General features: G+C 38.5%; 1 protein-coding gene across 1 annotated transcript in view; it reads left to right on the forward strand.

Moving 5' to 3' along the window:
• Positions 1-10,522: 10,522 nt before the first annotated feature.
• The window catches only part of LOC115431221 (unconventional myosin-XVIIIa-like), a 339,665-nt gene continuing 333,265 nt past the window's right edge, over positions 10,523-16,922 (forward strand). The window contains exon 1 of the mRNA XM_030151449.1: positions 10,523-10,615. The gene's annotated coding sequence lies outside the window, so the exon portion shown is untranslated. The remainder of the gene's footprint in view (positions 10,616-16,922) is intronic.

Raw genomic sequence — 16,922 nt, forward strand, 5'->3', positions numbered from 1 at the left:
AGCAGTTGATGGACAGACTGTGGAACCAATCAGAGAGCTGGAATAAGCAGCTGCAGTGACAAACAGGAAGTGAAGCAGTAAAGGTGGTTGAGACGCATCATGTACTGGTGTGTGTTGAGAGGAAACACAACATGGATGTGTTAGATCCTGAGCCATAAATTGCCTTATCTTGCTAACAGACGAACCCTGATGAAAACAGGAGGTAATAAACTACGTTTTACACTCGTTTACCATCATGACAGTCACATGACCATCAGCCCACGCTATGATTTATATCAAACGCACACATGACACGTCTGTAACCATGGAGATGAACCTGTCAGACAGCGGTTAACCCTTTCAGTTCTGTCCATCCTTCCTCATACCTTGGATCCATACGGACACAGAGATGATCATCAGTCTGTGGTCCATGTCCAGTCAGATGCTCTTCTCTTCTCTTCTCTTCTCTTCTCTTCTCTTCTCTTCTCTTCTCTTCTCTTCTCTTCTCTTCTCTTCTCTTCTCTTCTCTTCTCTTCTCTTCTCTCTCAGTCGTACTCTTCACTGTCTCTGTCTTTTATCAGGACACCAATCACTTCCTCCTCATTCTTATCTCCTCACTTCCTCTGCTGTGGTTAGTGTTCTGCGTCAGACGCCTTCGCATATTTGGGCAGAAATATTCCACTATCAACTATAATGACTGTTTTCTGGACGGAATGATTCAATCTGGAAAATCCTTCATTTGTTAAAAGGTTTTATTTAGAAAATCTAAAAGTCTTGCATGACTTTGGCCAAATTCAGAGTCAGATGTGGAGTTCTATTCAGATATGAGTGTGTATGTAAATGTAGTGGTTGAAGGAACTCATCTACTGCGACTAAGTCCAACTGTGGTCAGTCCAGCTGTAGACTCAACACCCACAATGCACCACTCCACCAGGATGGACACACTGAATCACATTATTATTGTTTGTCTCTTTTTGAGGATCTGTCTGTCAGACAGGAGGAGGAGGACAGACAGGAGGAGGAGAGAAGAGATCATGTTAAACTCAGGAAATGAACTGAATTTAGACACAGAAACATGAATTCTCTGAGGTGAGCAGATTTTTATCATCACACGCTTCCTGTTTCTGAACATACAGGCATCATGTGACACAACGACAGCATCAGCCAATCAGGTATCTACAAGTTAATATCTGTTACTGTGATCTCCATAGCAACCAGGAACCACAGGAAGCCACTGTGGGATGGGTTCAAGTCTGTTCATCCTGTGATACGGATCAGAAAAGTGATGAGTGAGACTGTGGGTGAAACAGTTGATCCATTTGTGAGAAGTGTTGTTGTTTTGTTTGGATTAGTTACTGGTCAGCAGCCACAAAGGTACAAAGAGAGGTTTAATACAGACACAAGTTCAGCAGTTTAAAGACATGTCTGCTGCACTGACTCCTGGTTTCACACCTGAACATCAGTGGAAAACAGGAAATGGGACTGAGGTTGAACTGGTCCTTCCATTTCCCACAATGCACTGCAGCTAAAAGCCAAGGAAACCACTGAAGAAGAAGCCGCTCAAGTCACATTTACAGTAAAAACTTAGAGAAACAGAAGTGATGAGGATATGTATCAGCTGATTGTCAGAATAGAATAGAATAGAATAGAATAGAATAGGATAGAAAAGAATACAATAGAAAAGAATAGAGTAGAAAAGAATAGAATAGAATAGAATAGAAAAGAACAGAATAGGATAGAAAAGAAAAGAATACAATAGAAAAGAAGAGTAGAAAAGAATAGAATAGAATTGAATAGGATAGAAAAGAATACAATAGAAAAGAATAGAATAGAATAGAATAGAATAGAATAGAATAGAAAAGAACAGAATAGGATAGAAAAGAAAAGAATACAATAGAAAAGAAGAGTAGAAAAGAATAGAATAGAATAGGATGGAAAAGAATAGAATAGAGTAGAGTAGAATAGAGTAGAAAAGAATAGAATAGAGCAGAATAGAATAGAATAGAATGGACTAGACTAGACTGGAATAGAATAGAATAGAATAGAATAGAATAGAATAGAATAGAATAGAATAGACTGGAATAGAGTTTGAGTTGCGAGTCAAAATCCGACACATCTGCCCAGCATCTCACATCTCACTGGTTCTCGTCACATGGTTACCGTGGTTACCTCACTGTGGAAGTATCTGTGTTGTGCTGTGCTGGCGTTTTGTGCTTTTTGTTCGGTTATTTTACCAAATGTGTTTTTCCAAACCATGGGTGTGACCTCTGCTCAGCTCATCCAGACCTGCCCTGTGGACAGCCACAGCAGATCAGACCTGTTCTACCGAACATCACCATCATCCACACATTTAAAAAACTGACCAACTCACATAAAATACAAGTGAATGAACTCCTCATGGTTAATGTTCCACAGGAGCCTGAGCAGAGCAGAGCCACAAGTGTGTGTGTGTGTGTGTGTGTGTGTGTGTGTGTGTGTAGCCCACGAGGTTTGATTCAAATGGGCTGTAGAGGAGGAACCCACCTGTCAGTACTGGTCCAGACCAGACCTGGACCATCCACCACCAGGATACTGACTAGTCTGACCATCAAACAGATCCACACATCAAACACAGGGTTTCAGTCCATGTAAGAGTCATTTTCTGACATTTAGATGTGACCAAAGGTCATCTGTGATACTTTTGGAGTGTGAGGGTCAGTGTTGGGCATATTACTTTAAAAAAGTAATTATGCCGCGTTTCCACTAAGTGGAACCAGCCTGGCTTGACTTGGTATTCCTGGAGACCGTTTCCATTACAAGATACTACCGACTTTACAGTACCTGGTCGTCATAGTGATGCGGCGCGTTACTTCCGTGTCGTCTGCTCAGAGTTGCTGATAAACTCACTTGTTTTGTGTTGTCTCGTCTGAATTTTTATGTCAACCACCAAAGACTGAATCTCCTGGACCGACCATGGTGGAGTTTTGGGCTGTTATGATGTGGATTAACCTACCGCTATATTTACTGTCCACTAATGCATCTGTTTTTTGTAAAACAGCAGGTCACAGACAAAACTGTCTGACCAATCAGTGGTCTGCAGTGTTTACACGCCACCTTTTAGTATCTGGTCCCCAGTCCTGGAACCTTGGCGGAGGTGAGACCAAAAAAGTAGTACCGGGTTCCAGATTCCAGGTCCTTTTCTGTAATGCAGTGGCTCTTAACCTGGGTTCGATCGAACCCTAGGGGTTCGGTGAGTCAGTCTCAGGGGTTCGGCGGAGGTCAAGACACACACTCGACAACAGCAGAAGTCACACTGATTTGCAGTAAATATTCATTATTATTGTAGCCTGATGGAAATTAGGTGATGGGTGTGTGTTAAAATGTTAAAAATGATAAATAGCATAAATACAATAAGTTCATTATTGGAATACATAAGGTTAAAAATTAAAACCATTTCAGTGTGGTAGTATTAAAAAAGGTCATGTCTTTGTGAAAAGGTATGGAATTTGTTGTGAGTTCATGCACTGTATTGGTTTTGTTCTTTGAACACAGTGATGTTAATGCACAGTTCATTTTGTGCACCAGTAAAACATAAACCTGTGTCTTGAATTTGAAAAAAATAATATTTTATTTTTTAATAAAGAAGGGTTCGGTGAATGCACATATGAAACTGGTGGGGTTCAGTACCTCCAACAAGGTTAAGAACCACTGCTGTAATGGAAACACAAAAAGGCCGAGTCGAGTCGAGCCGATACCACGCAGTGGAAATGGGGCATAAGTTATAGTTACTAGTTACTGTCCCAAAAAAGTAATTGAATTAGTAGCAGAATTACTCCTTCATAATTGTATGGAGTTACCAGGGAAAGTAATTGTTGCGTTACTTTTTTGAAAACCTTCAAATATGTAAAAGGAAACAGATTTCTGAGCGTGTTTCATGGGCTAGATTCATAGAGTAGAACAGCAGACAGGGACTGAAGACCAGGACTGTGGGGAGGACGGGGTCCACCAGGGCCCGGCTGGGGTCCATCAGGGCCCGGATGGGGTCCACCAGGACCAGGCTGGGATCCACCAGGGCCCGGCTGGGGTCCACCAGGACCAGGCTGGGATCCACCAGGGCCAGGCTGGGCTGGCTTTTCCATCACAGAAGTGCATATGTGCATTTACAGAAGCAGATGCTCCTCCAGTTAATCCCACATCTGCAGGTTTTGTTGTCGCTCCTCCTGATCCAGCAGGAAATGTGTTCAGTCCAGTCAGTCGGACTCACTGATAACTCCTCCCCTAAATGAGCTGATAACTCCTCCCCTAAATTAGCTGTGTTCAGGTGCCTGTGTTGTGCTGGGACAACTCAAACTCGTAGATGTCATCAGTCGTTCAGGTTAAGGGGGCGTGGACAACTCAGACTCATGGACTCACAGGTGAAGCATGAAGGCAGTGTGGGCGATTTGAATAGAAGAATCGGTTCTTATCGTTCACTGAAAAGAGCCGTTCAAAAGACTCGACTCGTCTGTGAATGTCACACCTCTGGTGCCTGGCTGAGTGAGTCAGGACGGAAAACAGCTGATAGATATCAGTGCATAGTAACACACCACATTTCACTGCCGGTAACTGTAACAGCTTTGGAACGTTTCAAATAGTAATTCATTAGATTAGCCGTTACTGGAAAATAATAACAGCGTTAGTAACACCGCTGTTTATAATGACGTTATTCCCAACACTGGTGAGGTTCTGCACAGTTTGTCACTTTAATGACAGTGTTTTTAATATTCAGATGTAGATGAATGTGCAGAGATACACACACACACACACCTTACTGCATAGTGCACATACTGCATATTTCCCTTTAACTCAATAACTTCTGTTTCCAGTACCTCATCTGTTTAACCTTTATTGTCTATTTATTGTCTCCTCAACCTCCTTTCTATTCTATTCTATTCTATTCTATTCTATTCTATTCTATTCTATTCTATTCTATTCTATTCTATTCTTCTGGTATTTTTTCTATGTTCATTTTTCGCTGTGGGGCCTTACACTCTTGTCTTTTCAGTTTTCTGTATGCCATGTACATTTGACAAAACTGACATTAAAGCTGACTGTGACTCCAGCTGTGGGATGTTTTTAAATTATTGATTTGGTGATTTTCTACTGAGTCGATTCATGCTAATCAAGTTCTTCTGTTTGATCTGAATCTGCATTGACTTTCAGTGAGAAGTTTATATTTGTCTATGAATGTGTCCGACCGTTTCCTGAATAGTAGGCTGGTCCAACAGTCCTGGTAAAAAATACAGTTTCAGATCACCTCCATTAGAACCCTGCATTAGGTTTATTCATTCAAAAGATGATTTAGGAAAAAAATTTGGAAGAAAAAGGAGATGTTTTAGACGTTGCAAGAGTTGCTGAAGTTTCCTGGAAATGGACTAATTGTTCATTTTCAGCAAAGACGAGCTGAGCTGTAAGAGAAGAGCAGAACTATCAGAACCAAGGTTTGACTGATTCAGCTGGAAATATGTGTGAAGTAACTCCGCCCACATCTGTGGTACTGGAGTAAATATATGGATGAAGTAACTCCGCCCACATCTGTGGAACTGGAGTAAATATACGGATGAAGTAACTCCGCCCACATCTATGGTACTGGAGTAAATATATGGATGAAGTAACTCCGCCCACATCTGTGGTACTGGAGTAAATATATGGATGAAGTAACTCCGCCCACATCTGTGGTACTGGAGTAAATATATGGATGAAGTAACTCCACCCACATCTGTGGTACTGGAGTAAATATATGGATGAAGTAACTCCGCCCACATCTGTGGTACTGGAGTGTAGAACTGGTTGTGGTCCATTCTGTGACTCCAGTGTGACACCAGAGCAGAAGCAGCTGATGGTGGACACCATGATGTTAAATGCAGGTTCTTTGGTTCCTCTAAAGCGTTGGGATGTCCTTCATCCATCAGATTGTGAAGGGAAGCAGATCAGGGCTTTTGTCTCCACCAGCACCATGCGTCTGTTTGAACCTTTGGATCTGCCACAAACATTCTGAACAGTTCCTCCAGTAGACTGGGCTGATGATGCAGACTTTCAGAAGGAGGAGAAAACTGGGCATTCCACTAAAGCTGTCAGTGATGTCACTGACAGAGGGGCGGAGCTTATTCCAGACTTCAACTGTAGCCGAACAACAAATGCAGATCACAAACAGTACTGGCAACAAGTTGTCAAAGAACACAGGAACATTTTTGGTCATTTCATTAAACCAACAGTGGTTGAGGACTTTCTAATGAACATTTTTATGTGAGTGTCAGTTTGATTTGGAGAATAAAATGACAGATTCTTCTGATCTGCTTTATTCATTTGGACAGTTCTGTTAGAGTATACAGAGACATCTGCACCTGTCTGGGACACCTCTGAATATGAAGGAATTTGCATCAAATTTGGACCGAAGTAATTTGGCCACATATGGAACCAAAGGCAGGGTTCGAATCCAGAGAATCTGAAAAAAAAAATTATTTGGGACCACCCTCCTGAATAGTTTTTCTAGTATTTTTGTGAATTGCGGTAGTACTGAAACAGGTGTGTAGTTTGTGAAATGGTGTTTGTTCCCAGATTTCTAAAGAGGATTCACTTTAGCAACTGTCATTTGGTTTGTAAATGTAGCGCTTTGAAATGATGGGTTACAGATATGAGTAAGTGGTTTGGAAATCCCCTCAATTAGCGTTTTTACAACAGTCCTATCATTGAACTCATATTTGTGTCTATGAAGTTTTCATTGTGCATCTCAGATGTTCCCAGATCAGGGATTTGAGCTGCCACATCACATCCAATACTTATGACAAATCTATTAAAACTGTGGACCACTTCACCCATAATATACTTTTCAGGATTATTAATAATAAAATATGATCAATACCAGACCCAGGTACTCGTATCCAAACCCACATACTGGGACTGTGTGTGTAGTTCCACATTACTGCCATAAGATGGAGCCACAGATACAGTTTTCATCTCAGTCTGTTTCCTGTTGGTACAGAAGTAAAGATTCAGAACTTTTAATTTGACCCAAAGTGTGTGTGTGTGTGTGTGTGTGTGTGTGTGTGTGTCTGTGTGTGTGTGTGTGTGGGGGGGGGTAGTAGTATACACAATATGAGATTTGAGGGCAGTGGGACAGTTATAGACATATTAAAAAACAAAAATACATAAATACACAATATTCTTACATGAAAGACGTAACATGAAAACATAAAATTCTCATGCTATCATTTCCAAAAATGTGCAATAATCCTGTATAATGTGAATTATCTGCTATGAGTTGTGCAATAATCTTCTACAGTTCAGGCGAAATCCTCTGTTGTTGCAAGAACAACAATATTTATCCAAACATCAATTTTTATATAGACTTGAGTTCATGGATATACCTACTGTTACACACTGTTAATGTTGTTAATACTGTTAATATTGAGTCTGTTCATATTTTGTGTCATTTTTGTTTTTATTCCACTTGTAGTTCTATTCAAATTTTACTTTTTGTAAAATTTTACATTCTGTTTTCTTCTCTTGTTTTTAGTTTCTGTAATTTTATATTCAGTCATTTTCTGAAGTATTGTTTTTATTATTATTATTGTTATTATTATTATTATTATTATTATTGTTGTTGTTGTTGTTGTTGCACTGACTGGAATAGCACTCCTAATTTCATTGTACACACAGACAATGAAGACAATTCTATTCTATTCTATTCTATTCTATTCTATTCTATTCTATTCTATTCTATTCTATTCTATTCTATTCTAAAATGGACCTTCAGGGACAATGTTTAAACAGCGGAGAAATCATTAAAACTGTACATCTGTGGTACTTCATGGTGTATTTTGGGAAAGTTTAGGTCCTGAGGAAACCCCCACTGTGTCTTTTGGTTGTTGTGCTGGAACAGTTGTGGAACCCGTGTCCTAATCTACTTCCATCGAACCTGATTATGCGGCTCCTGTCCAGTGCAGTGCAGGGATGAGGTCTGAGAGGGTCTGCCGTTCTCTCGGGGGTCCGGCTTCGTCACCTGTTGTTTGGGGTCCAGAGCCAGTAGCAGCTCATGTGACACACAGGAGGAACTCAGCGTCAGGTCGGTGACATCTGGCAGGTAGGACATGACAGCGGCCACGTAAGTGTAGACTCACAGAGCTGGAAAAGATATGGAAGTAAATCTGTCTCATCAGATTTGGAATTATAAAAGCCACTGAATTTCTAGCACGGATTTTTTTTTGCACTGAAATAAAGTGTCTGAAATGTTTGTATCTCAATTTAACTATGTTCATGAATTTAGAATAAAAAAATTCAGATACCAAAAAATTAAGTTGCAAAAAATTCAGATGCACAAAATTCAGATCACACATCAGGGACACCAAGGATAAGTAATCAATTCTATTGAACCAACAGCCAGCCAATCGAGTTACGTTAAGTTAGTCATGTGACACCGATGCAGGAAGACGGTCAGTGTGGATGTGTGATCTGAATTTTTTGCATCTGAATTTTTTTGCAGCTGAATTTTTGCATGTGGATTTTTTTGCGTTGGATTTTTTTTTTATTCTAAATGCATGAATACAGTTGAATTCAGAGACAAAAAATTCAGATACTTAATTTCAATGCAAAAAAATTCAGTGCTAGAAATTCAATGGCTTTTATATAGAAGTAAATCTGTCTCATCAGATTTTGAATTACAAAAGCCATTGTATTTCTAGCACTGAATTTTTTTGCACTGAAATTAAGTATCTGAATTTTTTGTCTCTGAATTCAACTATATTCATACCTTCCTTGATTCTTCTTTTAAAAAATGGAAATTTGTGTGCTGGGCTCCACTCCCCCCCCTCACCTCATAGACATATTAATTTAAATTGATTGATTTAAACTCAAAACAGATAGTAACTGATACAAATACATTATTACAAATTTTAAATTATTGAACTCGTATTGTGACTGCCTCCGCTGCTACTGCTGCCACAATAATACTAGCAAATTAGACTACTGCTCTTATTGTTATATTTTTGTATTATTACAACAGTTATTATTTTCCCCCTTGATCCCACCTCTCTCTTTCTCACTTTCATTCACACCCCCCTCTCCCCCCTTTCCCTGTCACCCCTAACCAAGCTATACTGTTTAGTTGCTCTTTACATTTATGATCTTTTTCATTGTAATATGACGCTATTGTTGTTTGTCAATACTCTGTCGTTGTTGTTTTTGGTTTGTTTGTTTGTTTGTTTATTTGTTTGAGTTTCTCTTTGATTCGCCCCTATGTAGCTGGGATAGGCTCCAAGCGACCCCCGTGACCCTAGTGAGGATAAAGCGGGTTCAGAAAATGAATGAATGAATGAATGAGTTTCTCTTTGATTATGTGTTGTTGTTTTTCTGTCCACATTGTCTTGCTGTCACTAAAAATCACTATATCTATATCACTATAAAAAAAAGGACATTTTTTAAAATAAAAAAACTAAAACTCAACTAAAACTAAGCATTTAGAAAAAAATGAAAACTAATAAAAACTATCAAACCTGCTCTAAAAACAAATTAAAATGAACTGAATTAGAGGAAAAAAGTCCAAAGTATACTAGTCAACATTTGCTAGGGATCAGTTTTATATTTGCACAATAATTGATGTATAATATTTTGGGTGACTTCATATATTATGTGTGTACTTTGGCTAGTTATGTAAAGAAAAATGGACCAAAAGGTAAAAAAACATAAATTTTTTATTGCACTTTCAGGCAAAAGGGTGATACAACCCTAGAAATTAGAGTTCACAACAATTACTCTTCCAATTTAGTTTTCACTGAAACCACTCAGAATGTTCTGAAACACATACGGTGTGATGTCACTAATGTGTGTGGACACCATCTGCATCCACAGGCTGTACTCCACTGGGAAAGTAAACTGTCAAGTTTCCAGAATTACACCCCTGAATAGAGCAAAGTTATAGTCCTGATCCCGAGCAAATGTTGACTAGTGTAAATCCAACTAAACTAGAAGCACTCGGAGAGCGCAGACCTCCGCCAAGGCTGATCAGTGCCCCCCCCCCCCCGCCAAGGAGGTTATGTTTTTGCCAGGGTTTGTTTGTCTGTCTGTCTGTTTGTCTGTCCGTTAGTGTGCAACATAACTCAAAAAGTTATGGACAGATTTGGATGAAATTTTCTGGTCTGCACCCCCCCCCCCCCCCCCGTGGGCCCCCCCCCCCGATCACCACCAAAATTTAATCATTTCTTCCTTATCCCATTTCCAACAAACCCTGAAAATTTCATCCAAATCTGTCCATAACTTTTTGAGTTATGTTGCACACTAACGGACAGACAGACAGACAGACAAACCCTGGCACAAACATAACCTCCTTGGCGGAGGTAAACATGTGTACCTCTTCATCCTTGGTGCCTCAGGTGGACCCCCACAGACCAGCTGTGCTGCAGTGTCTCTTCCTGTCCACCAGGGGTCTCCAGTGGTCCTGCCTCCATCTCTTTGTCCTCCTCCTTTCCCTTCATTCTGCTGCTGCTGTTCTTCTACACCAGCCGAGCTGCACCCATACTGCACACACACACACACACACACACACACACACACACATATACACACACACACACACACATATACACACACACCAGCGGTGCTCCGTCTGCTCTACCGGACAACAGTGAGTATCTGTCCCAGCTTTCTGCTTGTGTCGGGTGGGTGTGGGGGGTCATGTGGTCCGGGGTTCGGCCTGTGGACTCGGACGGTCCGGGTCCGGCTGGGTCCTCCACACAGTCCCAGTTTGTTGGTCCAGGGTTTGGCTTGGACCAGAAAACCCAAACTGAGGCTGTGACTGGAGCCAATTAAGCTAGCTAGCTAACCGGATTACTGGGAAAAGTTCTGCGAAACGGTCAATGAACTGGTGTTACATTGTGCCGCGGTGCCGTTTACATGTGAGCTGAGATGGAAGGATCATATTTAACATTAGGGAATGCCCCCCCACCTCCAAACAGGAGCCCCTGCTAGCTAATGTAGCCGAAAAGCTACTCCTAGTTTAGCCCTGTCATGCTTTTGGTCCTGTGGACTGTTCCTGCACAGACTGCCCCCCAGACCAGACCAGACCAGGATGGTGGACTTTAGGCACCATCTGCTTTTACTGGGGTATGTTTGGGGTGTTTTCTGTGGAAGATGTCAGGTTTGAAAGTGTTGTGTACCTTACATCAGGACTGTCAAACTGCTGTTAGTTCAGCTCCACAGTCAGTTCAGTCTGCTCTGCAGTGGACCAGCAGGAAAATAACAGAAGAACATAGACATAATGTCAACTCCAAACTGTTCTGTGTTTTACAGCGAAAAAAGTACATTTGCATCATGATCAGGTTTACAAACTATCCTTTCAGAAGATGTGAATAACATGAACAAACTATTAACTGGTATAAACACTATTCTGCCTCAGTTTATCATTTCCACATGTGCATTAGAACGTACAGATCACAGTGGATCTACAAACACACAGAACATTTAATAACAGACAGAATAGTGTTAACATTGTACTGACTTCTCTTAAGACATTTCAGGTTGTTCATATTTGTTCAAGTTATTCACATTTTTTACAAAACTATACTTTGTTTTACTGTAAATACATGAAAATATTTATATTTACAGAGAAACATTTGGAGTTGTCATTATTTAAATGTTATGATAGTATTTGACTGGTCTGACCCACTGGTCTGAATGTGGAACCTGGACTAAAAGGATTGTTCATATTTTAATGTAATGTTTGCATTTCACAAATTCATCCCAGGGCCGGACTGGACCCTTTGGTGGGCCAGATTTGGCCCCCAGGACGCATGTTTGACCCCTGTGCTTTAACCCTTTCATACATGAATTATGAGAACCTTAATCGAGATTTTTTTCCTGAGTGTTTTTATTCCTTTTTAGGCATGAAAAAAAAACTCAATGTGACTGAAACATTTTTTTATGAACCTATTTTTCATGGAGTTGCAAAAATGTCCACTCAGCCGGACACCATGTGTTTAATTTTTGAAGCAAAGAAACTTGTATTCACTGGTATACTGTGTGAAAACTATGAAATATAAATATATATATATATATATATATATCTATATATGGGATGTAACAATATGAAAATTTCATATCATGGTTATTGTGACCAAAATTATCATGATTATCATTATTATTGCGGTATTGTTGAAATTTTGCTCAAAATGTTCAAAAAGTACTGATACACACACTGAAATAATTTAACCAAGTTGTATTTTGAAAAATAGATAAATAAATAAATATAATCAGCACAATGTCCCTTCTGTGTCAGAAACATTCCAATATTAACCCTTAGTGGTCTGAGTCTATTCTGTCTGTTTTTCAGTCCTTTTGATTTGGCCTTTATATACTATAGAAACAAATGTTTACTATACACATGTTTGGGATCTGTTTTTTCAGCACAACTTCATCTATATTATCTGTCTATTATTTTTTTCACTTTAACCTAATATGTCAACATAAAAGGCCAGAAAACACACAAAAAAATCAAATCCGATTTGAAAAATGTATATACTTTATTGCATAAATAACACACAGATGTTTAATGAACCTTTTCAAAGACTGTAAAAGTGAATATTGGTTCCAAATATTAGGTATAGAAATCAAAATTTTAATAAATTAAAACTATACTCAAATATTTGACATAAAAGCAGATCTTTACATAGGCGTTTTCTCCAGAAAAGTGCAGTAATCAAACACGGTTATCATGAGAATTAGAATTCAAACAATAATAGTAACCGTCTGCAATTTTACCGCAGTTTAGTGTTATACTGGTCAGTGTTACATTCCTTGTGTTTATATGTTTTTATATATATATATATATATATATATATATGTATATATATACATACACACACACATACATACACAATTTTTATTTGTAACATTGTTAATTGGATGTTTTGTCACATTTGAACATCCTCTAATACTAGTTATTACTCAATTTATGGAGATAATATGCAAAAAACCTCAACTTTTTGTTGTTCATTGCAATCTAATGACAATAACAAGCAACTGATTTCCACTCAAACATGTCAGTGCAGGTCAGGTTGATCTAGAACAGCACAGTTACAGTACTGGTCTGAATGTCAGTGTGTTATTATGGGATGGTGCATGAGTGTCCACTGTGTTGGCTGATATGGAACTAAAACAACCAAACCCATGAATATACAAGAGAACAGCTGGAGAAGAACTGACCACTGGAGTGACCACTGGAGTGACCACTGTGCATGAAAGGGTTAATATTAAACAGATAAAAAACTTAACTGTAGTGTCTTACAATATTATTAATTATTTGCTATGCAGTTATGATGGTGTTCAGAGGATGAATAATTCACAATTAATTTCATACCTACAGTAAAAAAAAGAGAAAACTGAACAGTGAAAATGAACTGAAGTGAATGTGGTGCACATTGTCCTCATCATGGCTGACTTCAGAAGGGGGGGGGTGCAGTTTTCAGCAGGGCGTAGAACTGGGCACAACATGTGTTGGACTTGACATTGAGTGGCTAAATGTTGCTTTGTCTACGTCAGTTTGTAAGGTGTTGTCCTGTTTGAACCTCAGCAGTAAATGCAGAGGGGCTCAAACTGAAGGCACTTATAGAATGTCACCTAGTTCAGCTTTAATGTGAAGGGAGCAGACGCAAAAAAACAAAAACCATCTGGTCCCTGGCCATGGGCTGCAGATAAATGACTGAACAAGAGCTGTCAGACAGGGGCTGTTTGGGTGTTCAAGGCTGTGCACAGTTCCCTCTACAGTCTTTGACTTCAGTAAGGTTAGTTTTGCTGTGTTTACAGTGTTCGCAGGCTGAAAAGTTCAAGTATCGACTAATGATGAATTTGCGCTTTAAGGCCATGTGCAGGTTATTCTGTAACAGAGTCTGAGTTTCATGCAGTGTTCGGAGTCATGGAATACTGAGGATCTGCTGCGAGATGATCCTGATCCAGTGCTTGTGTTTTCACAGATAATACAGTTACACACTGCGTCTTTTAAGTGACTTAAAGTCGTTCAACTCCGTTCACTGTGTGTGTTTGACAAGTGAAAATGTCTGCAGCGCATTCCCAAAACCAACGGCTCCATCCAAACTGCTGCTGAATGTGATTTCGACAGGCTCCGAAACAAGTAAACCAACTAGAAGCATGTGTATATTAGGAATGTCACGATATGAAAATTTCATATCACAGTTATTGTGACCAAAATTATCAGAGTTATCATTATTATCGCGGTATTTATACTGATACACACACTGAAATAATGTAACCAAGTTGTATTTTGAAAAAACAAAACAAAAATATGATACAAATCACAACACTAGGATCACGATATATCATGATACTGTTAAAAAGGCAATTTTTTTATTGATTTTGTTTCTTTTTTAAAACATTATTTCCTGGAAGAATGGAATTACACCAGAAATCTGCACAAATACTAAACGCATTTGTATTTGATCCCAACAGGATCTAATGTTCTATCACCAAATGTTCAAACTGTGTTCAAACTGAAATTCGGTTTTCCAGACATTCCAGTTTCAGATCCTGTTCAAATGTTCACATTCTGTTAGTTCACAACTAACATCAGAACAGGGTTTGAGTTCAATCCAAACAAAGGAACGAATATTATTGAATAAAAGAGTGTGAAATAAGAATAAATGTAATATAAATTTAAAAAATAAACAAATAAAATAATAGGCACAATGTACTTTCTGTTGCAGAAACATTCCAATATTAACATGTAAACATCAAACATTCAAATGCACATTAAAGATGGAACCTTATGGACACTGTCTGACCATTTTACAGATCAACTTTGAGTTGTTTTAGTTTCTTTTTCACAGATAGATAGATAGATGCTGCTTCTCCAGGAAATGAACAGTACTGTGAGTTTTCAAAGTGCGGTAATATTTAATACATGAAAATATTCTTTATTAAACATTAAAAAGTAAAAAAAAAAAAAAAAAAAAAAAAAAAAAAGCAAAATCTCATGTAAAGTTTGGGCAAAAAAATTTATTTTAATTATGGAAAATTACCGTATTGTTATGAGATGGTTATTTTCCGTTATTTTACAGTATTCTTTTGGCACCCCAGCTGATGGAATAATACAATTTTTTTACTTTTTTTTTTTTAATCTTTTTTTTACAGTGTATCTATAAACATCATTTCTTTCAATAATATAGAGTAAAACGAAATGAACAATAATAAAAGCAATAATAGTAGTTGTAATAGAAACACTAAATGCATAGATAGATAGATGCTTGTCCAGGAAATGTGCAGTACTGTGAGTTTTCAAAGTGCGGTAATCAAACACGGTTATCATGATAATTAGAATTTAAACGGTAATACTAACTGTCTGGACTTTTACCGCAGTTTATCGTTATACCGGTAATCGTTACATCCTTAGTTTATATACTTTGTAATTGCAGTTAGTGCATCCTGTAACCAAATCCAACAGATGCCTTCTCTCTAAACAGCTGTCATTAGTTTCCCTCCCTGCACCGTCACATCAGTTGAGAGCTCAGACTGGTGGCTGTGTTTCAGAGCTCTGTGACTCGGAGGGTTGTCCACATGACTGGAACAGGCTCAGTGTTGCTCATGCCATCATTCGCAGTAGAGGGCTGTGTTTTGGGACTCCACTGTGCGTGTCATTCAGCTGTTAATGAAAACCAGACAGGAGGATGTGCTGAGCATCTGTCTGCAGCAAGGTTCTACGAGTTTTGGGTTTTTCATTCTAGTTTAGTTTTATTTACTTTTAACTTTTTTTCCTCACTTTATTAAGACTTTCAAACAAAATTCCAGATTTTTCAAGGTCTGGAAAACAGCCTTTCAAAAATCCATTCTTTTTAAGACTTTCAAGACCTGCCCAAGCGCCCTGACTCCTCCATATATTTAACTTCAACAAACACATAAGTCATTGTAATTGTCAGAAGGCTGACATGTGCAGCAAAACCGGAACCTGATTGCAAACATCTCTAAAATGTGCATGTTTTAAGACTAATGTATTCTTCCCACAGATATAAGTGGCATAACAAGTTCCTCATTGCAGTGTGTGTCTGCTACTTAATTTAATTAATATTGAAAAAATGATAATATTGATTTAAAATTATTATTGCATACACAGTTGAGTGTACTATACATGAAAAGTCCAATTTGATATGACAGCCAAAATGTGCAGAGTCATTCTTATGGTTCTCTGAAGCAAGGCTATAATCGTTTTGGATTTTTCATTCTAGTTTAGTTCTATTTAGTTTTGACTTTTTTTTCTCTAATTCAGTTCGTTTTAATTAGTTTTTAGAGCAGGTTTGCTAATTTTTATTGTTTTTTTGTTATTTTCTAAATGCTTAGTTGTAGTTCAGTTGTAGTTCAGTTGTAGTTCAGTTGTAGTTCAGTGGTCTCTTTTCTCTTCTTCTCTGTGCTCCTATTCAAATCAATCCCAGACAGGACTCTGCTGCTTTAGTCTCCATGTTTCCAGGTAGAGTGGGGACCAGAAGACGACTGGAAACCACAAGTGAACACAAGTGACGGAGCAAAAAGTGTCGGATGGTGACAGCACAGAAAATTGCTAGAGCGAAATAAATCGCTTTTGTATCAATCCGATGTTGACAAAGACGAAAATGAAGGGAATTTTATCCATGGTTTTTATCCGTTTTAGTTAGTTTTGTAAACACACAATACAGTTTCAGTTAGTTATCGTTTTTTGTCTTTTAATTCTATTTTTTATTTATTTCAGTTAACAAAAATGTTTTTACAATTCTAGTTTTTGTCATTTTGTAGGGTCCCGACCCCAAGGTTGAAAAGCACTGGTCTAGATGTTAATGTTCCCTTGAACAGCCTCTGATACATGAACAGACATGGATGGATACAAATCTGAAACTGCTGTTGTGCTTGATGCGAGTGTTGTCAGTTTTATGCACCGCCTTCCATTGTTAATTATT

Source organism: Sphaeramia orbicularis, chromosome 13 (assembly GCF_902148855.1).
Source record: "Sphaeramia orbicularis chromosome 13, fSphaOr1.1, whole genome shotgun sequence".
Classification (NCBI taxonomy): Eukaryota; Metazoa; Chordata; class Actinopteri; order Kurtiformes; family Apogonidae; genus Sphaeramia; species Sphaeramia orbicularis.